At 44.1% G+C, this 20,465-nt stretch overlaps 80 pseudogenes; all 80 read right to left on the reverse strand.

Moving 5' to 3' along the window:
* Positions 1–22: 22 nt before the first annotated feature.
* Positions 23–141, reverse strand: LOC142678971 (5S ribosomal RNA; annotated as a pseudogene).
* A 67-nt stretch (positions 142–208) lies between these two features.
* Positions 209–327, reverse strand: LOC142678983 (5S ribosomal RNA; annotated as a pseudogene).
* Positions 328–5,239: 4,912 nt separating this feature from the next.
* LOC142678996 (5S ribosomal RNA) lies at positions 5,240–5,358 on the reverse strand (annotated as a pseudogene).
* A 67-nt stretch (positions 5,359–5,425) lies between these two features.
* LOC142678638 (5S ribosomal RNA) lies at positions 5,426–5,544 on the reverse strand (annotated as a pseudogene).
* Positions 5,545–5,611: 67 nt separating this feature from the next.
* On the reverse strand, positions 5,612–5,730 carry LOC142679010 (5S ribosomal RNA; annotated as a pseudogene).
* Positions 5,731–5,797: 67 nt separating this feature from the next.
* Positions 5,798–5,916, reverse strand: LOC142679022 (5S ribosomal RNA; annotated as a pseudogene).
* A 67-nt stretch (positions 5,917–5,983) lies between these two features.
* On the reverse strand, positions 5,984–6,102 carry LOC142678357 (5S ribosomal RNA; annotated as a pseudogene).
* Positions 6,103–6,169: 67 nt separating this feature from the next.
* LOC142679812 (5S ribosomal RNA) lies at positions 6,170–6,288 on the reverse strand (annotated as a pseudogene).
* Positions 6,289–6,355: 67 nt separating this feature from the next.
* On the reverse strand, positions 6,356–6,474 carry LOC142679088 (5S ribosomal RNA; annotated as a pseudogene).
* Positions 6,475–6,541: 67 nt separating this feature from the next.
* Positions 6,542–6,660, reverse strand: LOC142678428 (5S ribosomal RNA; annotated as a pseudogene).
* A 67-nt stretch (positions 6,661–6,727) lies between these two features.
* LOC142678780 (5S ribosomal RNA) lies at positions 6,728–6,846 on the reverse strand (annotated as a pseudogene).
* A 67-nt stretch (positions 6,847–6,913) lies between these two features.
* On the reverse strand, positions 6,914–7,032 carry LOC142679034 (5S ribosomal RNA; annotated as a pseudogene).
* Positions 7,033–7,099: 67 nt separating this feature from the next.
* On the reverse strand, positions 7,100–7,218 carry LOC142679909 (5S ribosomal RNA; annotated as a pseudogene).
* Positions 7,219–7,285: 67 nt separating this feature from the next.
* LOC142677734 (5S ribosomal RNA) lies at positions 7,286–7,404 on the reverse strand (annotated as a pseudogene).
* Positions 7,405–7,471: 67 nt separating this feature from the next.
* On the reverse strand, positions 7,472–7,590 carry LOC142679776 (5S ribosomal RNA; annotated as a pseudogene).
* A 67-nt stretch (positions 7,591–7,657) lies between these two features.
* Positions 7,658–7,776, reverse strand: LOC142679758 (5S ribosomal RNA; annotated as a pseudogene).
* Positions 7,777–7,843: 67 nt separating this feature from the next.
* On the reverse strand, positions 7,844–7,962 carry LOC142677963 (5S ribosomal RNA; annotated as a pseudogene).
* A 67-nt stretch (positions 7,963–8,029) lies between these two features.
* On the reverse strand, positions 8,030–8,148 carry LOC142678640 (5S ribosomal RNA; annotated as a pseudogene).
* Positions 8,149–8,215: 67 nt separating this feature from the next.
* On the reverse strand, positions 8,216–8,334 carry LOC142678133 (5S ribosomal RNA; annotated as a pseudogene).
* Positions 8,335–8,401: 67 nt separating this feature from the next.
* Positions 8,402–8,520, reverse strand: LOC142678145 (5S ribosomal RNA; annotated as a pseudogene).
* Positions 8,521–8,587: 67 nt separating this feature from the next.
* LOC142678354 (5S ribosomal RNA) lies at positions 8,588–8,706 on the reverse strand (annotated as a pseudogene).
* Positions 8,707–8,773: 67 nt separating this feature from the next.
* LOC142679811 (5S ribosomal RNA) lies at positions 8,774–8,892 on the reverse strand (annotated as a pseudogene).
* A 67-nt stretch (positions 8,893–8,959) lies between these two features.
* LOC142678180 (5S ribosomal RNA) lies at positions 8,960–9,078 on the reverse strand (annotated as a pseudogene).
* Positions 9,079–9,145: 67 nt separating this feature from the next.
* Positions 9,146–9,264, reverse strand: LOC142678427 (5S ribosomal RNA; annotated as a pseudogene).
* A 67-nt stretch (positions 9,265–9,331) lies between these two features.
* On the reverse strand, positions 9,332–9,450 carry LOC142678157 (5S ribosomal RNA; annotated as a pseudogene).
* Positions 9,451–9,517: 67 nt separating this feature from the next.
* LOC142678171 (5S ribosomal RNA) lies at positions 9,518–9,636 on the reverse strand (annotated as a pseudogene).
* A 67-nt stretch (positions 9,637–9,703) lies between these two features.
* Positions 9,704–9,822, reverse strand: LOC142678548 (5S ribosomal RNA; annotated as a pseudogene).
* Positions 9,823–10,075: 253 nt separating this feature from the next.
* LOC142679777 (5S ribosomal RNA) lies at positions 10,076–10,194 on the reverse strand (annotated as a pseudogene).
* Positions 10,195–10,261: 67 nt separating this feature from the next.
* Positions 10,262–10,380, reverse strand: LOC142679046 (5S ribosomal RNA; annotated as a pseudogene).
* A 67-nt stretch (positions 10,381–10,447) lies between these two features.
* Positions 10,448–10,566, reverse strand: LOC142679228 (5S ribosomal RNA; annotated as a pseudogene).
* A 67-nt stretch (positions 10,567–10,633) lies between these two features.
* Positions 10,634–10,752, reverse strand: LOC142679100 (5S ribosomal RNA; annotated as a pseudogene).
* Positions 10,753–10,819: 67 nt separating this feature from the next.
* On the reverse strand, positions 10,820–10,938 carry LOC142679976 (5S ribosomal RNA; annotated as a pseudogene).
* Positions 10,939–11,005: 67 nt separating this feature from the next.
* LOC142678657 (5S ribosomal RNA) lies at positions 11,006–11,124 on the reverse strand (annotated as a pseudogene).
* Positions 11,125–11,191: 67 nt separating this feature from the next.
* Positions 11,192–11,310, reverse strand: LOC142679058 (5S ribosomal RNA; annotated as a pseudogene).
* A 67-nt stretch (positions 11,311–11,377) lies between these two features.
* On the reverse strand, positions 11,378–11,496 carry LOC142678187 (5S ribosomal RNA; annotated as a pseudogene).
* A 67-nt stretch (positions 11,497–11,563) lies between these two features.
* LOC142679070 (5S ribosomal RNA) lies at positions 11,564–11,682 on the reverse strand (annotated as a pseudogene).
* Positions 11,683–11,749: 67 nt separating this feature from the next.
* LOC142677922 (5S ribosomal RNA) lies at positions 11,750–11,868 on the reverse strand (annotated as a pseudogene).
* Positions 11,869–11,935: 67 nt separating this feature from the next.
* LOC142678629 (5S ribosomal RNA) lies at positions 11,936–12,054 on the reverse strand (annotated as a pseudogene).
* A 67-nt stretch (positions 12,055–12,121) lies between these two features.
* Positions 12,122–12,240, reverse strand: LOC142679082 (5S ribosomal RNA; annotated as a pseudogene).
* A 67-nt stretch (positions 12,241–12,307) lies between these two features.
* LOC142678556 (5S ribosomal RNA) lies at positions 12,308–12,426 on the reverse strand (annotated as a pseudogene).
* Positions 12,427–12,679: 253 nt separating this feature from the next.
* Positions 12,680–12,798, reverse strand: LOC142678419 (5S ribosomal RNA; annotated as a pseudogene).
* Positions 12,799–12,865: 67 nt separating this feature from the next.
* On the reverse strand, positions 12,866–12,984 carry LOC142678452 (5S ribosomal RNA; annotated as a pseudogene).
* Positions 12,985–13,051: 67 nt separating this feature from the next.
* Positions 13,052–13,170, reverse strand: LOC142677713 (5S ribosomal RNA; annotated as a pseudogene).
* Positions 13,171–13,237: 67 nt separating this feature from the next.
* On the reverse strand, positions 13,238–13,356 carry LOC142678077 (5S ribosomal RNA; annotated as a pseudogene).
* A 67-nt stretch (positions 13,357–13,423) lies between these two features.
* On the reverse strand, positions 13,424–13,542 carry LOC142678141 (5S ribosomal RNA; annotated as a pseudogene).
* Positions 13,543–13,609: 67 nt separating this feature from the next.
* On the reverse strand, positions 13,610–13,728 carry LOC142678802 (5S ribosomal RNA; annotated as a pseudogene).
* A 67-nt stretch (positions 13,729–13,795) lies between these two features.
* LOC142679000 (5S ribosomal RNA) lies at positions 13,796–13,914 on the reverse strand (annotated as a pseudogene).
* Positions 13,915–13,981: 67 nt separating this feature from the next.
* Positions 13,982–14,100, reverse strand: LOC142679074 (5S ribosomal RNA; annotated as a pseudogene).
* Positions 14,101–14,167: 67 nt separating this feature from the next.
* On the reverse strand, positions 14,168–14,286 carry LOC142678580 (5S ribosomal RNA; annotated as a pseudogene).
* A 67-nt stretch (positions 14,287–14,353) lies between these two features.
* Positions 14,354–14,472, reverse strand: LOC142679178 (5S ribosomal RNA; annotated as a pseudogene).
* A 67-nt stretch (positions 14,473–14,539) lies between these two features.
* LOC142679910 (5S ribosomal RNA) lies at positions 14,540–14,658 on the reverse strand (annotated as a pseudogene).
* Positions 14,659–14,725: 67 nt separating this feature from the next.
* On the reverse strand, positions 14,726–14,844 carry LOC142678213 (5S ribosomal RNA; annotated as a pseudogene).
* Positions 14,845–14,911: 67 nt separating this feature from the next.
* Positions 14,912–15,030, reverse strand: LOC142678334 (5S ribosomal RNA; annotated as a pseudogene).
* A 67-nt stretch (positions 15,031–15,097) lies between these two features.
* Positions 15,098–15,216, reverse strand: LOC142679029 (5S ribosomal RNA; annotated as a pseudogene).
* Positions 15,217–15,283: 67 nt separating this feature from the next.
* Positions 15,284–15,402, reverse strand: LOC142679094 (5S ribosomal RNA; annotated as a pseudogene).
* Positions 15,403–15,469: 67 nt separating this feature from the next.
* On the reverse strand, positions 15,470–15,588 carry LOC142678928 (5S ribosomal RNA; annotated as a pseudogene).
* A 67-nt stretch (positions 15,589–15,655) lies between these two features.
* On the reverse strand, positions 15,656–15,774 carry LOC142678555 (5S ribosomal RNA; annotated as a pseudogene).
* A 67-nt stretch (positions 15,775–15,841) lies between these two features.
* LOC142679239 (5S ribosomal RNA) lies at positions 15,842–15,960 on the reverse strand (annotated as a pseudogene).
* Positions 15,961–16,027: 67 nt separating this feature from the next.
* Positions 16,028–16,146, reverse strand: LOC142678420 (5S ribosomal RNA; annotated as a pseudogene).
* Positions 16,147–16,213: 67 nt separating this feature from the next.
* LOC142678453 (5S ribosomal RNA) lies at positions 16,214–16,332 on the reverse strand (annotated as a pseudogene).
* Positions 16,333–16,399: 67 nt separating this feature from the next.
* Positions 16,400–16,518, reverse strand: LOC142677726 (5S ribosomal RNA; annotated as a pseudogene).
* Positions 16,519–16,585: 67 nt separating this feature from the next.
* LOC142678078 (5S ribosomal RNA) lies at positions 16,586–16,704 on the reverse strand (annotated as a pseudogene).
* Positions 16,705–16,771: 67 nt separating this feature from the next.
* LOC142678143 (5S ribosomal RNA) lies at positions 16,772–16,890 on the reverse strand (annotated as a pseudogene).
* A 67-nt stretch (positions 16,891–16,957) lies between these two features.
* Positions 16,958–17,076, reverse strand: LOC142678801 (5S ribosomal RNA; annotated as a pseudogene).
* A 67-nt stretch (positions 17,077–17,143) lies between these two features.
* LOC142678697 (5S ribosomal RNA) lies at positions 17,144–17,262 on the reverse strand (annotated as a pseudogene).
* Positions 17,263–17,329: 67 nt separating this feature from the next.
* On the reverse strand, positions 17,330–17,448 carry LOC142679076 (5S ribosomal RNA; annotated as a pseudogene).
* Positions 17,449–17,515: 67 nt separating this feature from the next.
* On the reverse strand, positions 17,516–17,634 carry LOC142678581 (5S ribosomal RNA; annotated as a pseudogene).
* Positions 17,635–17,701: 67 nt separating this feature from the next.
* On the reverse strand, positions 17,702–17,820 carry LOC142679092 (5S ribosomal RNA; annotated as a pseudogene).
* A 67-nt stretch (positions 17,821–17,887) lies between these two features.
* On the reverse strand, positions 17,888–18,006 carry LOC142679911 (5S ribosomal RNA; annotated as a pseudogene).
* Positions 18,007–18,073: 67 nt separating this feature from the next.
* Positions 18,074–18,192, reverse strand: LOC142678214 (5S ribosomal RNA; annotated as a pseudogene).
* A 67-nt stretch (positions 18,193–18,259) lies between these two features.
* LOC142678335 (5S ribosomal RNA) lies at positions 18,260–18,378 on the reverse strand (annotated as a pseudogene).
* A 67-nt stretch (positions 18,379–18,445) lies between these two features.
* LOC142679030 (5S ribosomal RNA) lies at positions 18,446–18,564 on the reverse strand (annotated as a pseudogene).
* A 67-nt stretch (positions 18,565–18,631) lies between these two features.
* LOC142679106 (5S ribosomal RNA) lies at positions 18,632–18,750 on the reverse strand (annotated as a pseudogene).
* A 67-nt stretch (positions 18,751–18,817) lies between these two features.
* On the reverse strand, positions 18,818–18,936 carry LOC142678937 (5S ribosomal RNA; annotated as a pseudogene).
* Positions 18,937–19,189: 253 nt separating this feature from the next.
* Positions 19,190–19,308, reverse strand: LOC142680043 (5S ribosomal RNA; annotated as a pseudogene).
* Positions 19,309–19,375: 67 nt separating this feature from the next.
* On the reverse strand, positions 19,376–19,494 carry LOC142678079 (5S ribosomal RNA; annotated as a pseudogene).
* Positions 19,495–19,561: 67 nt separating this feature from the next.
* Positions 19,562–19,680, reverse strand: LOC142678470 (5S ribosomal RNA; annotated as a pseudogene).
* Positions 19,681–19,747: 67 nt separating this feature from the next.
* On the reverse strand, positions 19,748–19,866 carry LOC142680020 (5S ribosomal RNA; annotated as a pseudogene).
* A 67-nt stretch (positions 19,867–19,933) lies between these two features.
* On the reverse strand, positions 19,934–20,052 carry LOC142678695 (5S ribosomal RNA; annotated as a pseudogene).
* Positions 20,053–20,305: 253 nt separating this feature from the next.
* On the reverse strand, positions 20,306–20,424 carry LOC142678579 (5S ribosomal RNA; annotated as a pseudogene).
* Between the last annotated feature and the right edge of the window lie 41 nt (positions 20,425–20,465).

The following is a 20,465-nucleotide window of genomic DNA, read 5'->3' on the forward strand; positions in this document are numbered from 1 at the left end:
AAATCTAAACGACATAATAAAAAGTCAACCGCACCACGGATTCCCAGACAGTCTCCCACACTGGTACTAGCGAGGCCTTAAGCTGTGTAACTTCTGCGATCTGACGAGAGCAGGCACATTCAGCTTAGAATGGCCATTGACATGAAATGCTTTAATCCATAGTCCTTTTTAATCGATTGTGAAACAAAATCTAAACGACATAATAAAAAGTCAACCGCACCACGGATTCCCAGACAGTCTCCCACACTGGTACTAGCGAGGCCTTAAGCTGTGTAACTTCTGCGATCTGACGAGAGCAGGCACATTCAGCTTAGAATGGCCATTGACATTAAATGCTTTAATCCATAGTCCTTTTTAATTGATTGTGAAACAAAATCTAAACGACATAATAAAAAGTCAACCGCACCACGGATTCCCAGACAGTCTCCCACACTGGTACTAGCGAGCAGGGCCGCCATCAGGGGGGTATTAGGGGTACTACTGTAGGGGGCCCGGCCAAACTTAATTGAAAGGGGGGCCCGGCAACTGCCGCGACTTGCCTTTGTTAGAAAAAAACAGGCCCCTGCAATGGGGCCTGTTCTTTTCACCAAAGCAATGTCGTGAGCTGCGGGCCCCCCTCTCATCAAACACCGCTGTGAGCTGCGGGCCCCCCTCTCATCTAACACTGCCGCGAAACACCGCGCGCGACCGCAAGCGCGAACGACCGCAAGCGCGCGCCGGCGCGCTCGTTACCGCAAACGCGCGCTCACGCGCGAACGACCTGGGGAAGGCTGGAAAGCAACCCGCTCGTGCCCGCCGCCGAGAGGGATGCGGTGCGCACGCACCAAAAGTACAGCGACCAATCAACTGGGAAGAACAGCGGCGCACAGTCTAATTACCTGCTGGCCCGCCTCCGACTCCTCGTCCTCCTCCTCCGCCTCCTCGTCCTCCTCCTCGGCCTCCTCGTCCAGCGCCTCCTCGTCCGACTCCGCCTCCGCCTCCTCCTTCTTCTCCTCCTCCAGAGCGTAGCTGCGTAAGGAGAGGGGGAGGAGTCCAGTTCTTGCGCGACGGCAGGAGTTCTTCGATCCCCGCAATTTTCTGGAGCCTGGAGGTGAAGGACGACATCTGGACCGAAGACATCGCCTGACGAGGACTGGAGAGGGAGCAGCTCTTCTGACACAGTGAGTAAAGTGTCTGAAAGTGCTGTTTATGTATGGCCCTGTTCACACAGAGTATTTTTGCAGGCCAAAAAAATCTGCCTCAAAATTCCTTAAAGAATTTTGAGGCAGATTTTGACCTGCCCACACTATCTTGCCGCGTTTTTTGCTGCGTTTTTTGCCCGCGGCGATTGAGGACAGCAGACAAAAAAGGCAGCGAAAAATGCATTTTCTGCCTCCCATTGATTTCGATGGCAGGTCAGAGGCAGAACCGCGGCAAGAAAGGACGTGCTGCTTTTTCTTTTTTCCGCGACTGGCTCCCATTGATTTCAGATTAAATCAATGGGAGGCGGTTTTGGAAGTTTTTTGGTGCTGATTCTGGCGCAGTGTCCGAGTCAATATCAAGGCCCAAAAACTCTGTGAACTGGGCCTTATTGTTAGGGCTTATTCAGACGAACGTGTAATACGTCCGTACAACGTGTGTGATTTTCACGCGCCTCGCACGGACCTATGTTAGTCTATGGGGCCGTGCGGACTGCCAGTGATTTTCACGCAGCGTGTGTCCGCTGCGTAAAACTCACGACATGTCCAATATTTGTGCATTGTTCGCGCATCACGCACCCATTGAAGTCAATGGGTGCGTGAAAGTCACGCCCAGCACATGGAAGCACTCCCGCAGCCGTATAAACTATGAATGAAAACAGAAAAGCACCGCGTGCTACAAACATCCAAACAGAGTGTCATAATGATGGCGGCTGCGCGAAAATCACGCAGCCACGCATCATACGCTGCTGCCACACGGAGCTGTTATGGACCTTTTGCATGCGCAAAACGCCACGTTTTTTGCGCACGCAAAAATCACACGCTCGTGTAAATCCGGCCTTAGGGTAGGAACACACTAGGCATGAACACTGCAGATTTTATGCAACACATTTTATTGTGGAAAATCCTCAGCGTATCACAGTCACAGCCGAGTGGATGAGATTTGAACAAATCTCATCCACACGCTGCAAAAATAATGGACCTGCAGTGTGGCTTTTTAGGCCGCAGCATGTCAATTTATGCTGCAGAATCGCCACTCGTCTGGTGCGGAAATGCTGCGGTTCTGCCGCAAAAATCACAAAAGAGAAAAAAAAAAGGCACTTTTTTAAATTGATAAAAAAGTTTATACTTACCCCGGCCGTAGTCCTGGTGACGCGATCTTCTATTCTTAGCGCAGCTCCTGGAGCTGCTGCCGGTCTCTAAATAGGCAGTTGGTCCAGTAAAATTTGGAATTATTTTTTTTTGTGAACCAGCTTAAAAAAATACAAAACTTTTGTGTTAGGGCCTGTTCACATCACCGTTCGCTTCCGCTCCGGGGTTCCATCTGAGGTTTCTGTCGGGTGAACACCGCAACGGTAAGTGAAAGTGACTGCACAGCTTCCGTTTCAGTCACCATTGATCTCAATGGTGACGGAAACATCGCTAATGGTTTCCGTTCGTCACCATTCCGGCTGGTTTTCGGACGGAATCAATAGTGCAGTCGACTGCGCTAATTGTGACGGAAGCTGTGCTGTCACTTTCACTTTCCGTTGCGGGGTTCACCCGACGGAAACCTCAGATGGAACCCCGGAGCGGAAGCGAACGGTGATGTGAACAGGCCCTAACACAAAAGTTTTGTATTTTTTTAAGCTGGTTCACAAAAAAAAATAATTCCAAATTCTACTGAACCAACTGCCTATTTAGAGACCGGCAGCAGCTCCAGGAGCGACATCATAAGGGACACACTAGGCGGATATGCTGAGTAAAACTACACAGCTTATCCGCCCCGGTAGCCGCAGGGAATTCTGCCAGCAAAACCGCACCAAATAGTGGCGCAGGTTTCGTGAGGCGTGTCCGCTGCGGGAATCCTGCAGGGAAAAAAAAGTTTAGACTTGCCCCGGCCGTAGTCCTGGTGACGCATTTCTCTCTTCTGAACGTAGCCCCGCCTCCTGGGATGACGCTGTAGACCATGTGACCGCTGCAGCGGTCACATGGGATGAAAAGTCATGACAGGAGGCCGAGCTGCGCTAAGAATAGAGGATCGCGTCACCAGGACTACGGCCGGGGCAAGTCTAAACTTTTTTATAAATTTAAAAAAGTGCCTTTTTATTTTTTCTCATGTGTGATTTTTGCGGCAGAACCGCAGCATTTCCACAACAGAGGAGCAGCGATTCCACAGAATACATTGACACGCTGCGGCTTAAAAAGCCAAAAGTCACACTGCAGGTCAATTTTTTTTGCAGAGTGTGGATGAGATTTGTTCATATCTCATCCACTCTGCTGCGACTGTAATACTCTGCGGATTATCCACAATAAAATGTGTTGCATAAAATCCGCAGTGTTCATGCCTAGTGTGTTCCTACCCTAAGGCCGGATTCACACGAGCGTGTGCTATTTGCGCGCGCAAAAACATGGCGTTTTGCGCATGCAAAAGGTCCATAACAGCTCCGTGTGGCAGCAGCGTATGATGCGCGGCTGCGTGATTTTCGCGCCATCATTATGACACTCTGTTTGTATGTTTGTAGCACGCGGTGCTTTTCTGTTTTCATTCATAGTTTATACGGCTGCGGAAGTGCTGGGCGTGATTTTCACGCACCCATTGACTTCAATGGGTGCGTGATGCGCGAACAATGCACAAATATAGGACATGTCGTGAGTTTTACAAAGCGGACACACGCTGCGTGAAAATCACGGACAGTCTGCATGGCCCCATAGAGTAACATAGGTCCGTGTGAAAATCACGCGCGTTGCACGGACGTATTACACGTTCGTCTGAATAAGCCCTAACAATAAGGCCCAGTTCACAGAGTTTTTGGGCCTTGATATTGACTCGGACACTGCGTCAGAATCAGCACCAAAAAACTTCCAAAACCGCCTCCCATTGATTTAATCTGAAATCAATGGGAGCCAGTCGCGGAAAAAAGAAAAAGCAGCACGTCCTTTCTTGCCGCGGTTCTGCCTCTGACCTGCCATCGAAATCAATGGGAGGCAGAAAATGCATTTTTCCCTGCGTTTTTTGTCTGCTGTCCTCAATCGCAGCGGGCAAAAAACGCAGCAAAAAAACGCGGCAAGATAGTGTGGGCAGGTCAATATCTGCCTCAAAATTCGGTGCGCAGTTCCAGGCGGTCGCGGGTGCCCATGCGCAGGAGTTTGCGGGTGCGCGCGATCGGTCGCACGGGCGGCGGTGTTTGACGGCCCCATGACGACCCCCATGCTACCCAGGGCCGCCATCAGGGGGGGTATTATGGGTACTGATGTGAGAGGCCCGGCCAAACCTAATTGAAAGGGGGGCCCGCAGCTCACAACATTCTTTTGGTGAAAAAAACGGGCCCCATTGCAGGGGCCTGTTTTTTTTCTACCAAAGGCAAGTCGCGGCAGTTTGCCGGGCCCCCCTTTCAATTAGGTTTGGCCGGGCCTCTCACATCAGTACCCCTAATACCCCCCCTGATGGCCGCCCTGGGTACCATGATATAGTGCTGGACGGAGTACCGTTAACAGGCGGTGCCACGGTAGGGGGGCCCAAAAAATTTAGCTGTAGGGGGCCCTGAAATTCCTGATGGCAGCCCTGCTAGCGAGGCCTTAAGCTGTGTAACTTCTGCGATCTGACGAGAGCAGGCACATTCAGCTTAGAATGGCCATTGACATTAAATGCTTTAATCCATAGTCCTTTTTAATTGATTGTGAAACAAAATCTAAACGACATAATAAAAAGTCAACCGCAAAACGGATTCCCAGACAGTCTCCCACACTGGTACTAGCGAGGCCTTAAGCTGTGTAACTTCTGCAATCTGACGAGAGCAGGGACATTCAGCTTAGAATGGCCATTGACATTAAATGCTTTAATCCATAGTCCTTTTTAATCGATTGTGAAACAAAATCTAAACGACATAATAAAAATTCAACCACACCACGGATTTCCAGACAGACTCCTACACTGGTACTAGCGAGGCCTTAAGCTGTGTAACTTCTGCGATCTGACGAGAGTAGGCACATTCAGCTTAGAATGGCCATTGACATTAAATGCTTTAATCCATAGTCCTTTTTAATCGATTGTGAAACAAAATCTAAACGACATAATAAAAAGTCAACCGCACCACGGATTCCCAGACAGTCTCCCACACTGGTACTAGCGAGGCCTTAAGCTGTGTAACTTCTGCGATCTGACGAGAGCAGGCACATTCAGCTTAGAATGGCCATTGACATTAAAAGCCTTAATCCATAGTCCTATTTAACCTATTGTGAAACATAATCTAAACGACATAATAAAAAGTTAACCGCACCACGGATTCCCAGACAGTCTCCCACACTGGTACTAGCGAGGCCTTAAGCTGTGTAACTTCTGCGATCTGACGAGAGCAGGCACATTCAGCTTGGAATGGCCATTGACATCAAATGTTTTAATCCATAGTCCTTTTTAATCTATTGTGAAACAAAATCTAAACGACATAATAAAAAGTCAACCGCACCACGGATTCCCAGACAGTCTCCCACACTGGTACTAGCGAGGCCTTAAGCTGTGTAACTTCTGCGATCTGACGAGAGCAGGCACATTCAGCTTAGAATGGCCATTGACATGAAATGCTTTAATCCATAGTCCTTTTTAATCGATTGTGAAACAAAATCTAAACGACATAATAAAAAGTCAACCGCACCACGGATTCCCAGACAGTCTCCCACACTGGTACTAGCGAGGCCTTAAGCTGTGTAACTTCTGCGATCTGACGAGAGCAGGCACATTCAGCTTAGAATGGCCATTGACATTAAATGCTTTAATCCATAGTCCTTTTTAATCGATTGTGAAACAAAATCTAAACGACATAATAAAAAGGCAACCGCACCACGGATTCCCAGACAGTCTCCCACACTGGTACAAGCGAGGCCTTAAGCTGTGTAACTTCTGCGATCTGACGAGAGCAGGCACATTCAGCTTAGAATGGCCATTGACAATAAATGCTTTAATCCATAGTCCTTTTTAATCGATTGTGAAACAAAATCTAAACGACATAATAAAAAGGCAACCGCACCACGGATTCCCAGACAGTCTCCCACACTGGTACTAGCGAGGCCTTAAGCTGTGTAACTTCTGCGATCTGACGAGAGCAGGTACATTCAGCTTAGAATGGCCATTGACATTAAATGCTTTAATCCATAGTCCTTTTTAATTGATTGTGAAACAAAATCTAAACGACATAATAAAAAGTCAACCGCACCACGGATTCCAAGACAGTCTCCCACACTGGTACTAGCAAGGCCTTAAGCTGTGTAACTTCTGCAATCTGACGAGAGCAGGGACATTCAGCTTAGAATGGCCATTGACATTAAATGCTTTAATCCATAGTCCTTTTTAATCGATTGTGAAACAAAATCTAAACGACATAATAAAAATTCAACCGCACCACGGATTCCCAGACAGTCTCCCACACTGGTACTAGCGAGGCCTTAAGCTGTGTAACTTCTGCGATCTGACGAGAACAGGCACATTCAGCTTAGAATGGCCATTGACGTTAAATGCTTTAATCCATAGTCCTATTTAATCTATTGTGAAACAAAATCTAAACGACATAATAAAAAGTCAACCGCACCACGGATTCCCAGACAGTCTCCCACACTGGTACTAGCGAGGCGTTAAGCTGTGTAACTTCTGCGATCTAACGAGAGCAGGCACATTCAGCTTAGAATGGCCATTGACGTTAAATGCTTTAATCCATAGTCCTTTTTAATCGATTGTGAAACAAAATCTAAACGACATAATAAAAAGTCAACCGCACCACGGATTCCCAGACAGTCTCCCACACTGGTACTAGCGAGGCCTTAAGCTGTGTAACTTCTGCGATCTGACGAGAGCAGGCACATTCAGCTTAGAATGGCCATTGACATTAAAAGCCTTAATCCATAGTCCTATATAATCTATTGTGAAACAAAATCTAAACGACATAATAAAAAGTCAACCGCACCACGGATTCCCAGACAGTCTCCCACACTGGTACTAGCGAGGCCTTAAGCTGTGTAACTTCTGCGATCTGACGAGAGCAGGGACATTCAGCTTAGAATGGCCATTGACAGTAAATGCTTTAATCCATAGTCCTTTTTAATCGATTGTGAAACAAAATCTAAACGACATAATAAAAATTCAACCGCACCACGGATTCCCAGACAGTCTCCCACACTGGTACTAGCGAGGCCTTAAGCTGTGTAACTTCTGCGTTCTGACGAGAGCAGGCACATTCAGCTTAGAATGGCCATTGACCTTAAATGCTTTAATCCATAGTCCTATTTAATCTATTGTGAAACAAAATCTAAACGACATAATAAAAAGTCAACCGCACCACGGATTCCCAGACAGTCTCCCACACTGGTACTAGCGAGGCCTTAAGCTATGTAACTTCTGCGTTCTGATGAGAGCAGGCACATTCAGCTTAGAATGGCCATTGACGTTAAATGCTTTAATCCATAGTCCTATTTAATCTATTGTGAAACAAAATCTAAACGACATAATAAAAAGTCAACCGCACCACGGATTCCCAGACAGTCTCCCACACTGGTACTAGCGAGGCCTTAAGCTGCGTAACTTCTGCGATCTGACGAGAGCAGGCACATTCAGCTTAGAATGGCCATTGACATTAAATGCTTTAATCCATAGTCCTTTTTAATCGATTGTGAAACAAAATCTAAACGACATAATAAAAAGTTAACCGCACCACGGATTCCCAGACAGTCTCCCACACTGGTACTAGCGAGGCCTTAAGCTGTGTAACTTCTGCGATCTGACGAGAGCAGGCACATTCAGCTTAGAATGGCCATTGACATTAAAAGCCTTAATCCATAGTCCTATTTAACCTATTGTGAAACATAATCTAAACGACATAATAAAAAGTTAACCGCACCACGGATTCCCAGACAGTCTCCCACACTGGTACTAGCGAGGCCTTAAGCTGTGTAACTTCTGCGATCTGACGAGAGCAGGCACATTCAGCTTGGAATGGCCATTGACATCAAATGTTTTAATCCATAGTCCTTTTTAATCTATTGTGAAACAAAATCTAAACGACATAATAAAAAGTCAACCGCACCACGGATTCCCAGACAGTCTCCCACACTGGTACTAGCGAGGCCTTAAGCTGTGTAACTTCTGCGATCTGACGAGAGCAGGCACATTCAGCTTAGAATGGCCATTGACATGAAATGCTTTAATCCATAGTCCTTTTTAATCGATTGTGAAACAAAATCTAAACGACATAATAAAAAGTCAACCGCACCACGGATTCCCAGACAGTCTCCCACACTGGTACTAGCGAGGCCTTAAGCTGTGTAACTTCTGCGATCTGACGAGAGCAGGCACATTCAGCTTAGAATGGCCATTGACATTAAATGCTTTAATCCATAGTCCTTTTTAATCGATTGTGAAACAAAATCTAAACGACATAATAAAAAGGCAACCGCACCACGGATTCCCAGACAGTCTCCCACACTGGTACAAGCGAGGCCTTAAGCTGTGTAACTTCTGCGATCTGACGAGAGCAGGCACATTCAGCTTAGAATGGCCATTGACAATAAATGCTTTAATCCATAGTCCTTTTTAATCGATTGTGAAACAAAATCTAAACGACATAATAAAAAGGCAACCGCACCACGGATTCCCAGACAGTCTCCCACACTGGTACTAGCGAGGCCTTAAGCTGTGTAACTTCTGCGATCTGACGAGAGCAGGTACATTCAGCTTAGAATGGCCATTGACATTAAATGCTTTAATCCATAGTCCTTTTTAATTGATTGTGAAACAAAATCTAAACGACATAATAAAAAGTCAACCGCACCACGGATTCCAAGACAGTCTCCCACACTGGTACTAGCGAGGCCTTAAGCTGTGTAACTTCTGCGATCTGACGAGAGCAGGGACATTCAGCTTAGAATGGCCATTGACATTAAATGCTTTAATCCATAGTCCTTTTTAATCGATTGTGAAACAAAATCTAAACGACATAATAAAAATTCAACCGCACCACGGATTCCCAGACAGTCTCCCACACTGGTACTAGCGAGGCCTTAAGCTGTGTAACTTCTGCGATCTGACGAGAACAGGCACATTCAGCTTAGAATGGCCATTGACGTTAAATGCTTTAATCCATAGTCCTATTTAATCTATTGTGAAACAAAATCTAAACGACATAATAAAAAGTCAACCGCACCACGGATTCCCAGACAGTCTCCCACACTGGTACTAGCGAGGCCTTAAGCTGTGTAACTTCTGCGATCTGACGAGAGCAGGCACATTCAGCTTAGAATGGCCATTGACATTAAATGCTTTAATCCATAGTCCTTTTTAATCGATTGTGAAACAAAATCTAAACGACATAATAAAAAGTCAACCGCACCACGGATTCCCAGACAGTCTCCCACACTGGTACTAGCGAGGCCTTAAGCTGTGTAACTTCTGCGATCTGACGAGAGCAGGCACATTCAGCTTAGAATGGCCATTGACATTAAAAGCCTTAATCCATAGTCCTATATAATCTATTGTGAAACAAAATCTAAACAACATAATAAAAAGTCAACCGCACCACGGATTCCCAGACAGTCTCCCACACGGATACTAGCGAGGCCTTAAGCTGTGTAACTTCTGCGATCTGACGAGAGCAGGGACATTCAGCTTAGAATGGCCATTGACAGTAAATGCTTTAATCCATAGTCCTTTTTAATCGATTGTGAAACAAAATCTAAACGACATAATAAAAATTCAACCGCACCACGGATTCCCAGACAGTCTCCCACACTGGTACTAGCGAGGCCTTAAGCTGTGTAACTTCTGCGTTCTGACGAGAGGAGGCACATTCATCTTAGAATGGCCATTGACTTTAAATGCTTTAATCCATAGTCCTATTTAATCTATTGTGAAACAAAATCTAAACGACATAATAAAAAGTCAACCGCACCACGGATTCCCAGACAGTCTCCCACACTGGTACTAGCGAGGCCTTAAGCTATGTAACTTCTGCGTTCTGATGAGAGCAGGCACATTCAGCTTAGAATGGCCATTGACGTTAAATGCTTTAATCCATAGTCCTATTTAATCTATTGTGAAACAAAATCTAAACGACATAATAAAAAGTCAACCGCACCACGGATTCCCAGACAGTCTCCCACACTGGTACTAGCGAGGCCTTAAGCTGTGTAACTTCTGCGATCTGACGAGAGCAGGCACATTCAGCTTAGAATGGCCATTGACATTAAATGCTTTAATCCATAGTCCTTTTTAATCGATTGTGAAACAAAATCTAAACGACATAATAAAAAGTTAACCGCACCACGGATTCCCAGACAGTCTCCCACACTGGTACCAGCGAGGCCTTAAGCTGTGTAACTTCTGCGATCTGACGAGAGCAGGGACATTCAGCTTGGAATGGCCATTGACATTAAAGGCTTTAATCCATAGTCCTTTTTAATCGATTGTGAAACAAAATCTAAACGACATAATAAAAACTCCACCGCACCACAGATTCCCAGACAGTCTCCCACACTGGTACTAGCGAGGCCTTAACCTGTGTAACTTCTGCGATCTGACGAGAGCAGGTACATTCAGCTTAGAATGGCCATTGACATTAAATGCTTTAATCCATAGTCCTTTTTAATTGATTGTGAAACAAAATCTAAACGACATCATAAAAAGTCAACCGCACCACGGATTCCCAGACAGTCTCCCACACTGGTACTAGCGAGGCCTTAAGCTGTGTATCTTCTGCGTTCGGACGAGAGCAGGCACATTCAGCTTAGAATGGCCATTGACGTTAAATGCTTTAATCCATAGTCCTATTTAATCTATTGTGAAACAAAATCTAAACGACATAATAAAAAGTCAACCGCACCACGGATTCCCAGACAGTCTCCCACACTGGTACTAGCGAGGCCTTAAGCTGTGTAATTTCTGCAATCTGACGAGAGCAGGCACATTCAGTTTAGAATGGCCATTGACATTAAATGCTTTAATCCATAGTCCTATTTAATCTATTGTGAAACAAAATCTAAACGACATAATAGAAAGTCAACCGCACCACGGATTCCCAGACAGTCTCCCACACTGGTACTAGCGAGGCCTTAAGCTGTGTAACTTCTGCGATCTGACGAGAGCAGGCACATTCAGCTTAGAATGGCCATTGACGTTAAATGCTTTAATCCATAGTCCTATTTAATCTATTGTGAAACAAAATCTAAACGACATCATAAAAAGCCAACCGCACCACAGATTCCCAGACAGTCTCCCACACTGGTACTAGCGAGGCCTTAAGCTGTGTATCTTCTGCGTTCGGACGAGAGCAGGCACATTCAGCTTAGAATGGCCATTGACGTTAAATGCTTTAATCCATAGTCCTATTTAATCTATTGTGAAACAAAATCTAAACGACATAATAAAAAGTCAACCGCACCACGGATTCCCAGACAGTCTCCCACACTGGTACTAGCGAGGCCTTAAGCTGTGTAACTTCTGCGATCTGACGAGAGCAGGCACATTCAGCTTAGAATGGCCATTGACATTAAAAGCCTTAATCCATAGTCCTATTTAATCTATTGTGAAACAAAATCTAAACAACATAAAAAAAAGTCAACCGCACCACGGATTCCCAGACAGTCTCCCACACTGGTACTAGCGAGGCCTTAAGCTGTGTAAGTTCTGCGATCTGACGAGAGCAGGCACATTCAGCTTAGAATGGCCATTGACATTAAATGCTTTAATCCATAGTCCTATTTAATCTATTGTGAAACAAAATCTAAACGACATAATAAAAAGTCAACCGCACCACGGATTCCCAGACAGTCACCCACACTGGTACTAGCGAGGCGTTAAGCTGTGTAACTTCTGCGATCTAACGAGAGCAGGCACATTCAGCTTAGAATGGCCATTGACATTAAATGCTTTAATCCATAGTCCTTTTTAATCGATTGTGAAACAAAATCTAAACGACATAATAAAAAGTCAACCGCACCACGGATTCCCAGACAGTCTCCCACACTGGTACTAGCGAGGCCTTAAGCTGTGTAACTTCTGCGATCTGACGAGAGCAGGCACATTCAGCTTAGAATGGCCATTGACATCAAAAGCCTTAATCCATAGTCCTATTTAATCGATTGTGAAACAAAATCTAAACGACATAATAAAAATGCAACCGCACCACGGATTCCCAGACAGTCTCCCACACTGGTACTAGCGAGGCCTTAAGCTGTGTAACTTCTGCGATCTGACGAGAGCAGGCACATTCAGCTTAGAATGGCCATTGACATTAAATGCTTTAATCCATAGTCCTTTTTAAGCGATTGTGAAACAAAATCTAAACGACATAATAAAAAGGCAACCGTACCACGGATTCCCAGACAGTCTCCCACACTGGTACAAGCGAGGCCTTAAGCTGTGTAACTTTTGCGATCTGACGAGAGCAGGCACATTCAGCTTAAAATGGCCATTGACATTAAATGCTTTAATCCATAGTCCTTTTTAATCGATTGTGAAACAAAATCTAAACGACATAATAAAAAGTCAACCGCACCACGGATTCCCAGACAGTCTCCCACACTGGTACTAGCGAGGACTTAAGCTATGTAACTTCTGCGTTCTGACGAGAGCAGGCACATTCAGCTTAGAATGGCCATTGACGTTACATGCTTTAATCCATAGTCCTTTTTAATCGATTGTGAAACAAAATCTAAACGACATAATAAAAATTCAACAGCACCACGGATTCCCAGACAGTCTCCCACACTGGTACTAGCGAGGGCTTAAGCTGTGTAACTTCTGCGATCTGACGAGAGCAGGGACATTCAGCTTAGAATGGCCATTGACATTAAATGCTTTAATCCATAGTCCTTTTTAATCGATTGTGAAACAAAATCTAAACGACATAATAAAAAGTCAACCGCACCACGGATTCCCAGACAGTCTCCCACACTAGTACTAGCGAGGCCTTAAGCTGTGTAACTTCTGCGATCTGACGAGAGCAGGCACATTCAGCTTAGAATGGCCATTGACATTAAATGCTTTAATCCATAGTCCTTTTTAATCGATTGTGAAACAAAATCTAAACGACATAATAAAAAGTCAACCGCACCACGGATTCCCAGACAGTCTCCCACACTGGTACTAGCGAGGCCTTAAGCTGTGTAACTTCTGCGTTTTGACGAGAGCAGGCACATTCAGCTTAGAATGGCCATTGACGTTAAATTCTTTAATCCATAGTCCTATTTAATCTATTGTGAAACAAAATCTAAACGACATAATAAAAAGTCAACCGCACCACGGATTCCCAGACAGTCTCCCACACTGGTACTAGCGAGGCCTTAAGCTGTGTAATTTCTGCTATCTGACGAGAGCAGGCACATTCAGCTTAGAATGGCCATTGACGTTAAATGCTTTAATCCATAGTCCTTTTTAATCGATTGTGAAACAAAATCTAAACGACATAATAAAAAGTTAACCGCACCACGGATTCCCAGACAGTCTCCCACACTGGTACTAGCGAGGACTTAAGCTGTGTAACTTCTGCGATCTGACGAGAGCAGGCACATTCAGCTTAGAATGGCCATTGACATTAAATGCTTTAATCCATAGTCCTTTTTAATCGATTGTGAAACAAAATCTAAACGACATAATAAAAAGTCAACCACACCACGGATTCCCAGACTGTCTCCCACACTGGTACTAGCAAGGCCTTAAGCTGTGTAACTTCTGCGATCTGACGAGAGCAGGGACATTCAGCTTAGAATGGCCATTGACATTAAATGCTTTAATCCATAGTCCTTTTTAATCGATTGTGAAACAAAATCTAAACGACATAATAAAAATTCAACCGCACCACGGATTCCCAGACAGTCTCCCACACTGGTACTAGCGAGGCGTTAAGCTGTGTAACTTCTGCGATCTGACGAGAGCAGGCACATTCAGCTTAGAATGGCCATTGATATTAAAAGCCTTAATCCATAGTCCTATTTAATCCATTGTGAAACAAAATCTAAACAACATAATAAAAAGTCAACTGCACCACGGATTCCCAGACAGTCTCCCACACTGGTACTAGCGAGGACTTAAGCTGTGTAACTTCTGCGATCTGACGAGAGCAGGCACACTCAGCTTAGAATGGCCATTGACGTTAAATGCTTTAATCCATAGTCCTATTTAATCTATTGTGAAACAAAATCTAAACGACATAATAAAAAGTCAACCGCACCACGGATTCCCAGACAGTCTCCCACACTGGTACTAGCGAGGCGTTAAGCTGTGTAACTTCTGCGATCTAACGAGGGCAGGCACATTCAGCTTAGAATGGCAATTGACATTAAATGCTTTAATCCATAGTCCTTTTTAATCGATTGTGAAACAAAATCTAAACGACATAATAATAAGTCAACCGCACCACGGATTCCCAGACAGTCTCCCACACTGGTACTAGCGAGGCCTTAAGCTGTGTAACTTCTGCGATCTGACGAGAGCAGGGACATTCAGCTTAGAATGGCCATTGACATTAAATGCTTTAATCCATAGTCCTTTTTAATCGATTGTGAAACAAAATCTAAACGACATAATAAAAAGTCAACCGCACCACGGATTCCCAGACAGTCTCCCACACTGGTACTAGCGAGGCCTTAAGCCGTGTAACTTCTGCGATCTGACGAGTGCAGGCACATTCAGCTTAGAATGGCCATTGACATTAAAAGCCTTAATCCATAGTCCTATTTAATCTATTGTGAAACAAAATCTAAACAACATAATAAAAAGTCAACCGCACCACGCATTCCCAGACAGTCTCCCACACTGGTACCAGCGAGGCCTTAAGCTGTGTAACTTCTGCGATCTGACGAGAGCAGGGACATTCAGCTTAGAATGGCCATTGACATTAAAGGCTTTAATCCATAGTCCTTTTTAATCGATTGTGAAACAAAATCTAAACGACATAATAAAAACTCAACCGCACCACGGATTCCCAGACAGTCTCCCACACTGGTACTAGCGAGGACTTAAGCTATGTAACTTCTGCGTTCTGACGAGAGCAGGCACATTCAGCTTAGAATGGCCATTGACGTTAAATGCTTTAATCCATAGTCCTTTTTAATCGATTGTGAAACAAAATCTAAACGACATAATAAAAAGTCAACCGCACCACGGATTCCCAGACAGTCTCCCACACTGGTACTAGCGAGGCCTTAAGCTGTGTAACTTCTGCGATCTGACGAGAGCAGGCACATTCAGCTTAGAATGGCCATTGACATTACATGCTTTAATCCATAGTCCTTTTTAATCGATTGTGAAACAAAATCTAAACGACATAATAAAAAGTCAACAGCACCACGGATTCCCAGACAGTCTCCCACACTGGTACTAGCGAGGCCTTAAGCTGTGTAACTTCTGCGATCTGACGAGAGCAGGCACATTCAGCTTAGAATGGCCATTGACATCAAAAGCCTTAATCCATAGTCCTATTTAATCGATTGTGAAACAAAATCTAAACGACATAATAAAAATGCAACCGCACCACGGATTCCCAGACAGTCTCCCACACTGGTACTAGCGAGGCCTTAAGCTGTGTAACTTCTGCGATCTGACGAGAGCAGGCACATTCAGCTTAGAATGGCCATTGACATTAAATGCTTTAATCCATAGTCCTTTTTAAGCGATTGTGAAACAAAATCTAAACGACATAATAAAAAGGCAACCGTACCACGGATTCCCAGACAGTCTCCCACACTGGTACAAGCGAGGCCTTAAGCTGTGTAACTTTTGCGATCTGACGAGAGCAGGCACATTCAGCTTAGAATGGCCATTGACATTAAATGCTTTAATCCATAGTCCTTTTTAATCGATTGTGAAACAAAATCTAAACGACATAATAAAAAGTCAACCGCACCACGGATTCCCAGACAGTCTCCCACACTGGTACTAGCGAGGACTTAAGCTATGTAACTTCTGCGTTCTGACGAGAGCAGGCACATTCAGCTTAGAATGGCCATTGACGTTAAATGCTTTAATCCATAGTCCTTTTTAATCGATTGTGAAACAAAATCTAAACGACATAATAAAAATTCAACAGCACCACGGATTCCCAGACAGTCTCCCACACTGGTACTAGCGAGGGCTTAAGCTGTGTAACTTCTGCGATCTGACGAGAGCAGGGACATTCAGCTTAGAATGGCCATTGACATTAAATGCTTTAATCCATAGTCCTTTTTAATCGATTGTGAAACAAAATCTAAACGACATAATAAAAAGTCAACCGCACCACGGATTCCCAGACAGTCTCCCACACTAGTACTAGCGAGGCCTTAAGCTGTGTAACTTCTGCGATCTGACGAGAGCAGGCACATTCAGCTTAGAATGGCCATTGACATTAAATGCTTTAATCCATAGTCCTTTTTAATCGATTGTGAAACAAAATCTAAACGACATAATAAAAAGTCAACCGCACCACGGATTCCCAGACAGTCTCCCACACTGGTACTAGCGAGGCCTTAAGCTGTGTAACTTCTGCGTTTTGACGAGAGCAGGCACATTCAGCTTAGAATGGCCATTGACGTTAAATTCTTTAATCCATAGTCCTATTTAATCTATTGTGAAACAAAATCTAAACGACATAATAAAAAGTCAACCGCACCACGGATTCCCAGACAGTCTCCCACACTGGTACTAGCGAGGCCTTAAGCTGTGTAATTTCTGCTATCTGACGAGAGCAGGCACATTCAGCTTAGAATGGCCATTGACGTTAAATGCTTTAATCCATAGTCCTTTTTAATCGATTGTGAAACAAAATCTAAACGACATAATAAAAAGTTAACCGCACCACGGATTCCCAGACAGTCTCCCACACTGGTACTAGCGAGGACTTAAGCTGTGTAACTTCTGCGATCTGACGAGAGCAGGCACATTCAGCTTAGAATGGCCATTGACATTAAATGCTTTAATCCATAGTCCTTTTTAATCGATTGTGAAACAAAATCTAAACGACATAATAAAAAGTCAACCGCACCACGGATTCCCAGACTGTCTCCCACACTGGTACTAGCAAGGCCTTAAGCTGTGTAACTTCTGCGATCTGACGAGAGCAGGGACATTCAGCTTAGAATGGCCATTGACATTAAATGCTTTAATCCATAGTCCTTTTTAATCGATTGTGAAACAAAATCTAAACGACATAATAAAAATTCAACCGCACCACGGATTCCCAGACAGTCTCCCACACTGGTACTAGCGAGGCGTTAAGCTGTGTAACTTCTGCGATCTGACGAGAGCAGGCACATTCAGCTTAGAATGGCCATTGATATTAAAAGCCTTAATCCATAGTCCTATTTAATCCATTGTGAAACAAAATCTAAACAACATAATAAAAAGTCAACTGCACCACGGATTCCCAGACAGTCTCCCACACTGGTACTAGCGAGGACTTAAGCTGTGTAACTTCTGCGATCTGACGAGAGCAGGCACACTCAGCTTAGAATGGCCATTGACGTTAAATGCTTTAATCCATAGTCCTATTTAATCTATTGTGAAACAAAATCTAAACGACATAATAAAAAGTCAACCGCACCACGGATTCCCAGACAGTCTCCCACACTGGTACTAGCGAGGCGTTAAGCTGTGTAACTTCTGCGATCGAACGAGGGCAGGCACATTCAGCTTAGAATGGCAATTGACATTAAATGCTTTAATCCATAGTCCTTTTTAATCGATTGTGAAACAAAATCTAAACGACATAATAAAAAGTCAACCGCACCACGGATTCCCAGACAGTCTCCCACACTGGTACTAGCGAGGCCTTAAGCTGTGTAACTTCTGCGATCTGACGAGAGCAGGGACATTCAGCTTAGAATGGCCATTGACATTAAATGCTTTAATCCATAGTCCTTTTTAATCGATTGTGAAACAAAATCTAAACGACATAATAAAAAGTCAACCGCACCACGGATTCCCAGACAGTCTCCCACACTGGTACTAGCGAGGCCTTAAGCCGTGTAACTTCTGCGATCTGACGAGTGCAGGCACATTCAGCTTAGAATGGCCATTGACATTAAAAGCCTTAATCCATAGTCCTATTTAATCTATTGTGAAACAAAATCTAAACAACATAATAAAAAGTCAACCGCACCACGCATTCCCAGACAGTCTCCCACACTGGTACCAGCGAGGCCTTAAGCTGTGTAACTTCTGCGATCTGACGAGAGCAGGGACATTCAGCTTAGAATGGCCATTGACATTAAAGGCTTTAATCCATAGTCCTTTTTAATCGATTGTGAAACAAAATCTAAACGACATAATAAAAACTCAACCGCACCACGGATTCCCAGACAGTCTCCCACACTGGTACTAGCGAGGACTTAAGCTATGTAACTTCTGCGTTCTGACGAGAGCAGGCACATTCAGCTTAGAATGGCCATTGACGTTAAATGCTTTAATCCATAGTCCTTTTTAATCGATTGTGAAACAAAATCTAAACGACATAATAAAAAGTCAACCGCACCACGGATTCCCAGACAGTCTCCCACACTGGTACTAGCGAGGCCTTAAGCTGTGTAACTTCTGCGATCTGACGAGAGCAGGCACATTCAGCTTAGAATGGCCATTGACATTACATGCTTTAATCCATAGTCCTTTTTAATCGATTGTGAAACAAAATCTAAACGACATAATAAAAAGTCAACAGCACCACGGATTCCCAGACAGTCTCCCACACTGGTACTAGCGAGGCCTTAAGCTGTGTAACTTCTGCGATCTGACGACGGCAGGGACATTCAGCTTAGAATGGCCATTGACATTAAATGCTTTAATCCATAGTCCTTTTTAATCGATTGTGAAACAAAATCTAAACGACATAATAAAAATTCAACCGCACAACGGATTCCGAGACAGTCTCCCACACTGGTACTAGCGAGGCCTTAAGCTGGGTAACATCTGCGATCTGACGAGAGCAGGCACATTCAGCTTAGAATGGCCATTGACATTAAATGCTTTAATCCATAGTCCTTTTTAATCGATTGTGAAACAAAATCTAAACGACATAATAAAAAGTCAACCGCACCACGGATTCCCAGACAGTCTCCCACACTAGTACTAGCGAGGCCTTAAGCTATGTAACTTCTGCGATCTGACGAGAGCAGGCACATTCAGCTTAGAATGGCCATTGACATTAAATGCTTTAATCCATAGTCCTTTTTAATCGATTGTGAAACAAAATCTAAACGACATAATAAAAAGTCAACCGCACCACGGATTCCCAGACAGTCTCCCACACTGGTACTAGCGAGGCCTTAAGCTGTGTAACTTCTGCGTTTTGACGAGAGCAGGCACATTCAGCTTAGAATGGCCATTGACGTTAAATTCTTTAATCCATAGTCCTATTTAATCTATTGTGAAACAAAATCTAAACGACATAATAAAAAGTCAACCGCACCACGGATTCCCAGACAGTCTCCCACACTGGTACTAGCGAGGCCTTAAGCTGTGTAACTTCTGCGATCTGACGAGAGCAGGCACATTCCGCTTAGAATAGCCATTGACGTTAAATGCTTTAATCCATAGTCCTTTTTAATCGATTGTGAAACAAAATCTAAACGACATAATAAAAAGTTAACCGCACCACGGATTCCCAGACAGTCTCCCACACTGGTACTAGCGAGGACTTAAGCTGTTTAACTTCTGCGATCTGACGAGAGCAGGCACATTCAGCTTAGAATGGCCAATAACATTAAATGCTTTAATCCATAGTCCTTTTTAATCGATTGTGAAACAAAATCTAAACGACATAATAAAAAGTCAACCGCACCACGGATTCCCAGACAGTCTCCCACACTGGTACTAGCAAGGCTTTAAGCTGTGTAACTTCTGCGATCTGACGAGAGCAGGCACATTCAGCTTAGAATGGCGATTGAAATTAAAAGCCTTAATCCATAGTCCTATTTAATCTATTGTGAAACAAAATCTAAACAACATAATAAAAAGTCAACTGCATTACGGATGCCCAGACAGTCTCCCACACTGGTACTAGCGAGGCCTTAAGCTGTGTAACTTCTGCGATCTGACGAGAGCAGGGACATTCAACTTAGAATGGCCATTGACATTAAATTCTTTAATCCATAGTCCTTTTTAATCGATTGTGAAACAAAATCTAAACGACATAATAAAAATTCAACCGCACCACGGATTCCCAGACAGTCTCCCACACTGGTACTAGCGAGGCCTTAAGCTGTGTAACTTCTGCGTTCTGACTAGAGCAGGCACTTTCAGCTTAGAATGGCCATTGACGTTAAATGCTTTAATCCATAGTCCTATTTAATCTATTGTGA

The sequence above is a fragment of the Rhinoderma darwinii genome, assembly GCF_050947455.1.
Source record: "Rhinoderma darwinii isolate aRhiDar2 chromosome 2 unlocalized genomic scaffold, aRhiDar2.hap1 SUPER_2_unloc_55, whole genome shotgun sequence".
Lineage (NCBI taxonomy): Eukaryota > Metazoa > Chordata > Amphibia > Anura > Rhinodermatidae > Rhinoderma > Rhinoderma darwinii.